The sequence below is a fragment of the Oncorhynchus keta genome, unplaced genomic scaffold, assembly GCF_023373465.1.
Source record: "Oncorhynchus keta strain PuntledgeMale-10-30-2019 unplaced genomic scaffold, Oket_V2 Un_contig_18297_pilon_pilon, whole genome shotgun sequence".
Lineage (NCBI taxonomy): Eukaryota > Metazoa > Chordata > Actinopteri > Salmoniformes > Salmonidae > Oncorhynchus > Oncorhynchus keta.
Window position 1 is genome coordinate 10,965 of NW_026280843.1, and position 6,536 is coordinate 17,500.

A 6,536-nucleotide genomic window follows, 5' to 3' on the forward strand; every position below is an offset into this window, starting at 1 on the left:
ACGGATGGACGGAGAGATGGATAGACAGAAGAGTGAAGGACAGACACAAAGACATGAAAGACAAACATCATAGAGACGAGGGGACAAGAGGGCAAGACAGGCAGAGAGACAGAGAGACAGACAGACAGACAGACAGACAGACAGACAGACAGACAGACAGACAGACAGACAGACAGACAGACAGACAGAGAGAGAAACAGACAGACAGACAGACAGAGAAACAGACAGAGAGAGGATGGCAGATAGACAGACAACAGGATGGCCAGACAGACAGACATGGTCAGAGGGTAAAAGAGAGAGACAGACATGGTCAGAGGGTAACAGAGAACAGGTGAGTCAGTTTGTGTGAACACTGTGCTCAGAACAGGTGAGTCAGTTTGTGTGAACACTGTGCTCAGAACAGGTGAGTCAGTTTGTGTGAACACTGTGCTCAGTACAGGTGAGTCAGTTTGTGTGAACACTGTGCTCAGTACAGGTGAATCAGTTTGTGTGAACACTGTGCTCAGTACAGGTGAGTCAGTTTGTGTGAACACTGTGCTCAGTACAGGTGAGTCAGTTTGTGTGAACACTGTGCTCAGTACAGGTGAGTCAGTTTGTGTGAACACTGTGCTCAGTACAGGTGAGTCAGTTTGTGTGAACACTGTGCTCAGTACAGGTGAGTCAGTTTGTGTGAACACTGTGCTCAGAACAGGTGAGTCAGTTTGTGTGAACACTGTGCTCAGTACAGGTGAGTCAGTTTGTGTGAACACTGTGCTCAGAACAGGTGAGTCAGTTTGTGTGAACACTGTGCTCAGTACAGGTGAGTCAGTTTGTGTGAACACTGTGCTCAGTACAGGTGAGTCTGTTTGTGTGAACACTGTGCTCAGAACAGGTGAGTCAGTTTGTGTGAACACTGCGCTCAGTACAGGTGAGTCAGTTTGTGTGAACACTGTGCTCAGTACAGGTGAGTCAGTTTGTGTGAACACTGTGCTCAGTACAGGTGAGTCAGTTTGTGTGAACACTGCGCTCAGAACAGGTGCGTAGACCAAAACGTAATAGAATTCCAAAAACGTGTAGCTGGTCCACATTCAAAAAGATAGAGATTGAAGGTTTGTTTTCAGTATTTATTTAATTCAGGGGCAGATAAACGTTTCCGCATGAATGAAATAAACCAGCTGCACTATTTTACAACAGAGACCAGTTAAAGGGACAGGTGACAGGGGGAAAGAGATGCTGCTGTGTGTGTGTGTGTGTGTGTGTGTGTGTGTGTGTGTGTGTGTGTGTGTGTGTGTGTGTGTGTGTGTGTGTGTGATGCATGCGTCAAGGCGTGCTTGTGTGCGCACATGTGTCTGTTAGCAAGCATGTGTGTGTGTGAGAGGGAGTGAGAGTGATAGCGTGTCTGCTGCAGTCCCCACTGCCAGATTAGCTGGTGACGTAGCGTAATTCTCCCCATTCTGATAGGACGAGAGACCGGGCAGGACAGCCACTGGAGAGGAGAGAGGAGGGAGGGAGGGAGGAGGGTCAGACTGATGGAAAAAAGGTCCTACAGCCAAGAAAACGGAGAGAGAGAATAAAGAGACAGGAGGAGATATAGAGATCGAGTCGCCACACAAAGAAACACACAAAGAAAGGTGGAGGGGAGAAGAGACAGAGAGAGACAGAGAGAGACAGAGAGAGAGAGAGAGACAGAGAGAGAGAGAGACACAGATAGACAGAGAGACAGAGAGAGAGAGAGAGAGAGAGACAGAGAGAGACAGAGAGAGACAGAGGGAGACAGAGGGAGACAGAGGGAGACAGAGGGAGACAGAGAGTGAAAGAGAGACAGAGGGAGACAGAGGGAGACAGAGAGAAAGAGAGACAGAGAGAGACACAGATAGACAGAGAGAGACAGAGAGAGAGAGAGAGACAGAGAGACAGAGAGAGAGAGACACAGATAGACAGAGAGACAGAGAGAGACAGAGGGAGACAGAGAGTGAAAGAGAGACAGAGGGAGACAGAGAGAAAGAAAGACAGAGATAGACAGAGAGAGACAGAGGGAGACAGAGTGAAAGAGAGACAGAGATAGACAGAGTGAAAGGGAGACAGAAAGACAGAAAGACAGAGGGAGACAGAGAGAGTGAAAGGGAGACAGAAGGAGACAGAGTGAAAGGGAGACAGAGGGAGACAGGGAGACAGAGAGACAGAGTGAAAGGGAGACAGAGAGAGAAAGGGAGACAGAGAGTGATAGAGAGACAGAGAGTGAAAGGGAGACAGAGAGTGAAAGAGAGACAGAGAGTGAAAGGGAGACAGAGAGTGAAAGAGTGAAAGAGACAGAGAGTGAAAGAGGAACAGAGAGACAGAGAGTGAAAGAGACAGTGAAAAGAGAGACAGAGTGAAAGAGAGACAGAGTGAAAGAGAGACAGAGAGTGAAAGGGAGACAGAGAAAAGAGAGTGAAAGAGTGAAAGAGAGACAGAGAGTGAAAGGAGACAGAGAGTGAAAGAGAGAGAGACAGAAAGAGTGAAAGAGAGAGACAGAGAGAGTGAAGAGACAGAGAGAAAGAGAGACAGAGAGTGAAAGAGAGAGAGAGTGAAAGAGAGACAGAGAGCGAAAGAGAGACAGAGAGTGAAAGGGAGACAGAGAGTGAAAGAGAGAGAGAGTGAAAGAAAGACAGAGAGTGAAAGAGAGACAGAGAGTGAAAGAGAGACAGAGAGTGACAGAGTGAAAGGGAGACAGAGAGTGAAAGAGAGAGAGAGTGAAAGAGAGACAGAGTGAAAGAAAGAGAGACAGAGAGTGAAAGAGAGACAGAGAGTGACAGAGTGAAAGGGAGACAGAGAGTGAAAGGGAGACAGAGAGTGAAAGAGAGACAGAGAGTGAAGAGAGACAGAGAGACAGAGAGAGAAAGGGACAGAGAGACAGAGTGAAAGGGAGACAGAGAGAGACAGAGTGAAAGGGAGACAGAGAGTGTAAGGGAGACAGAGAGTGAAAGAGAGACAGAGAGTGAAAGAGAGACAGAGAGTGAAAGAGAGACAGAGAGTGAAAGAGAGAGAGAGTGAGAGAAAGAGAGACAGAGAGTGAAAGAGAGACAGGGAGTGAAAGAGAGACAGAGAGTGAAAGAGAGACAGAGAGTGAAAGAGAGACAGAGAGTGAAAGAGAGACAGAGAGTGAAAGAGAGACAGAGAGCGAAAGAGAGACAGAGAGTGAAAGGGAGACAGAGAGTGAAAGAGAGAGAGAGAGTGAAAGAGTGAAAGAGAGACAGAGAGTGAAAGAGAGACAGAGAGTGAAAGAGAGACAGAGAGAGACAGAGTGAAAGGGAGACAGAGAGTGTAAGGGAGACAGAGAGTGAAAGAGAGACAGAGTGAAAGAGAGACAGAGAGACAGAGAGTGAAAGAGAGACAGAGAGTGAAAGAGAGACAGAGAGTGAAAGAGTGAAAGAGAGACAGAGAGTGAAAGGGAGACAGAGAGTGAAAGAGAGACAGAGAGTGAAAGAGAGACAGAGAGACAGAGAGAGAAAGGAAACAGAGAGACAGAGTGAAAGGGAGACAGAGAGAGACAGAGTGAAAGGGAGACAGAGAGTGTAAGGGAGACAGAGAGTGAAAGAGAGACAGAGAGTGAAAGAGAGACAGAGAGTGAAAGAGAGACAGAGAGTGAAAGAGAGACAGAGAGTGAAAAGAGAGGGTTGGAAAAGGAGAGCATGAAAGAGAAGTGAGACAGTGAGAGAGGGAGAAGGAGAGAACAGCAGAAGTGGGGTGAAAGAGAGGATCAAAAGACAGAGAAAACGGAGAGAGAACAAGAGATGGGAGGGTCAACATCAAGAACAGGGAGAGAGGAAAGATATGGGAGGGTCAACATCAAGAACAGGGAGAGAGAGAACAAGAGATGGGAGGGTCAACATCAAGAACAGGGAGAGAGAACAAGAGATGGGAGGGTCAACATCAAGAAAAGGGAGAGAGAACAAGAGATGGGAGGGTCAACATCAAGAAAGGGGAGAGAGAGAACAAGAGATGAGAGGGTCAACATCAAGAAAAGGGAGAGAGAACAAGAGATGAGAGGGTCAACGTCAAGAAAAGGGAGAGAGAACAAGAGATGGGAGGGTCAACATCAAGAAAAGGAGAGAGAACAAGAGATGAGAGGGTCAACATCAAGAACAGGGAGAGAGGAAAGATATGGGAGGGTCAACATCAAGAACAGGGAGAGGAAAGATATGGGAGGGTCAACATCAAGAACAGGGAGAGAGAACAAGAGATGGGAGGGTCAACATCAAGAAAAGGGAGAGAGAGAACAAGATATGGGAGGGTCAACATCAAGAAAGGGGAGAGAGAGAACAAGAGATGAGGGTCAACATCAAGAAAAGGGAGAGAGAACAAGAGATGGGAGGGTCAACATCAAGAAAAGGGAGAGAGAACAAGAGATGGGAGGGTCAACATCAAGAAAAGGGAGAGAGAACAAGAGATGAGAGGGTCAACATCAAGAAAAGGGAGAGAGAGAACAAGAGATGGGAGGGTCAACATCAAGAAAAGGGAGAGAGAACAAGAGATGGGAGGGTCAACATCAAGAAAAGGGAGAGAGAACAAGAGATGGGAGGGTCAACATCAAGAAAGGGGAGAGAGAGAACAAGAGATGAGAGGGTCAACATCAAGAAAAGGGAGAGAGAACAAGAGATGGAGGGTCAACATCAAGAAAAGGGAGAGAGAACAAGAGATGGGAGGGTCAACATCAAGAAAGGGGAGAGAGAGAACAAGAGATGAGAGGGTCAACATCAAGAAAAGGGAGAGAGAACAAGAGATGGGAGGGTCAACATCAAGAAAAGGAGAGAGAACAAGAGATGGAGGGTCAACATCAAGAAAAGGGAGAGAGAACAAGAGATGGGAGGGTCAACATCAAGAAAAGGGAGAGAGAACAAGAGATGGGAGGGTCAACATCAAGAAAAGGGAGAGAGAACAAGAGATGAGAGGGTCAACATCAAGAACAGGGAGAGAGAGAACAAGAGATGGGAGGGTCAACATCAAGAACAGAGAGAGAGAGAACAAGATATGGGAGGGTCAACATCAAGAACAGGGAGAGAGAGAACAAGATATGGGAGGGTCAACATCAAGAACAGAGAGAGAGAGAACAAGATATGGGAGGGTCAACATCAAGAAAAGGGAGAGAGAGAACAAGAGATGGGAGGGTCAACATCAAGAACAGGGAGAGAGAAAAGAGAAAGGACAACCACTGAAGAACCCTTTGTACTTGAACTATTTTGCACATCATTACAACACTGTATATACACAACATTTGTTTCCCATGCCAATAAAGCCCTTCAATTGAAATTGAATTGAGAGAGACAGAAAGGAGGGAGAAGAAGAGGGGGGGAGACAGAAAGGAGGGAGAAGAAGAGGGGGGAGACAGAAAGGAGGGAGAAGAAGAGGGGGGACAGAAAGGAGGGAGAAGAAGAGGGGGAGAGACAGAAAGGAGGGAGAAGAAGAGGGGGGAGACAGAAAGGAGGGAGAAGAAGAGTGGGGGAGACAGAAAGGAGGGAGAAGAAGAGGGGGAGAGACAGAAAGGAGGGAGAAGAAGAGGGGGAGAGACAGAAAGGAGGGAGAAGAAGAGGGGGGAGACAGAAAGGAGGGAGAAGAAGAGGGGGGGAGACAGAAAGGAGGGAGAAGAAGAGGGGGGGTGAGACAGAAAGGAGGGAGAAGAAGAGGGGGGGGAGACAGAAAGGAGGGAGAAGAAGAGGGGGGAGACAGAAAGGAGGGAGAAGAAGAGGGGGGGGGAGACAGAAAGGAGGGAGAAGAAGGGGGGGGAAGACAGAAAGGAGGGAGAAGAAGAGGGGGGACAGAAAGGAGGGAGAAGAAGAGGGGGAGACAGAAAGGAGGGAGAAGAAGAGGGGGAGACAGAAAGGAGGGAGAAGAAGAGGGGGGGAGAGACAGAAAGGAGGGAGAAGAAGAGGGGGGAGACAGAAAGGAGGGAGAAGAAGAGGGGGGGTGAGACAGAAAGGAGGGAGAAGAAGAGGAGGGGTGAGACAGAAAGGAGGGAGAAGAAGAGGGGGGAAGACAGAAAGGAGGGAGAAGAAGAGGGGGAGACAGAAAGGAGGGAGAAGAAGAGGGGGGGAGACAGAAAGGAGGGAGAAGAAGAGGGGGGGTGAGACAGAAAGAAGGGAGAAGAAGAGGGGGGGAGAGACAGAAAGGAGGGAGAAGAAGAGGGGGGAGACAGAAAGGAGGGAGAAGAAGAGGGGGGAGAGACAGAAAGGAGGGAGAAGAAGAGGGGGGGACAGAAAGGAGGGAGAAGAAGAGGGGGGGGAGACAGAAAGGAGGGAGAAGAAGAGGGGGGGAGACAGAAAGGGGGGAGAAGAAGAGGGGGGAGACAGAAAGGAGGGAGAAGAAGAGTGTAACTTGGAGCAGGGTGGTGGGGTCAGAGAGCGCATGGTGAGACGAGCAACGTTTACAAAGAGGCATCTGTTCCATCAGCTCTAACCATTGTGTCTAATTACATCTTGTAGTCCCCTCACTGACACACACACAGCGAGACACACACACACACACACAGACAGACGACAGTCAAACTATGGACACAGAATATACAAGAAAAGACAGACAGG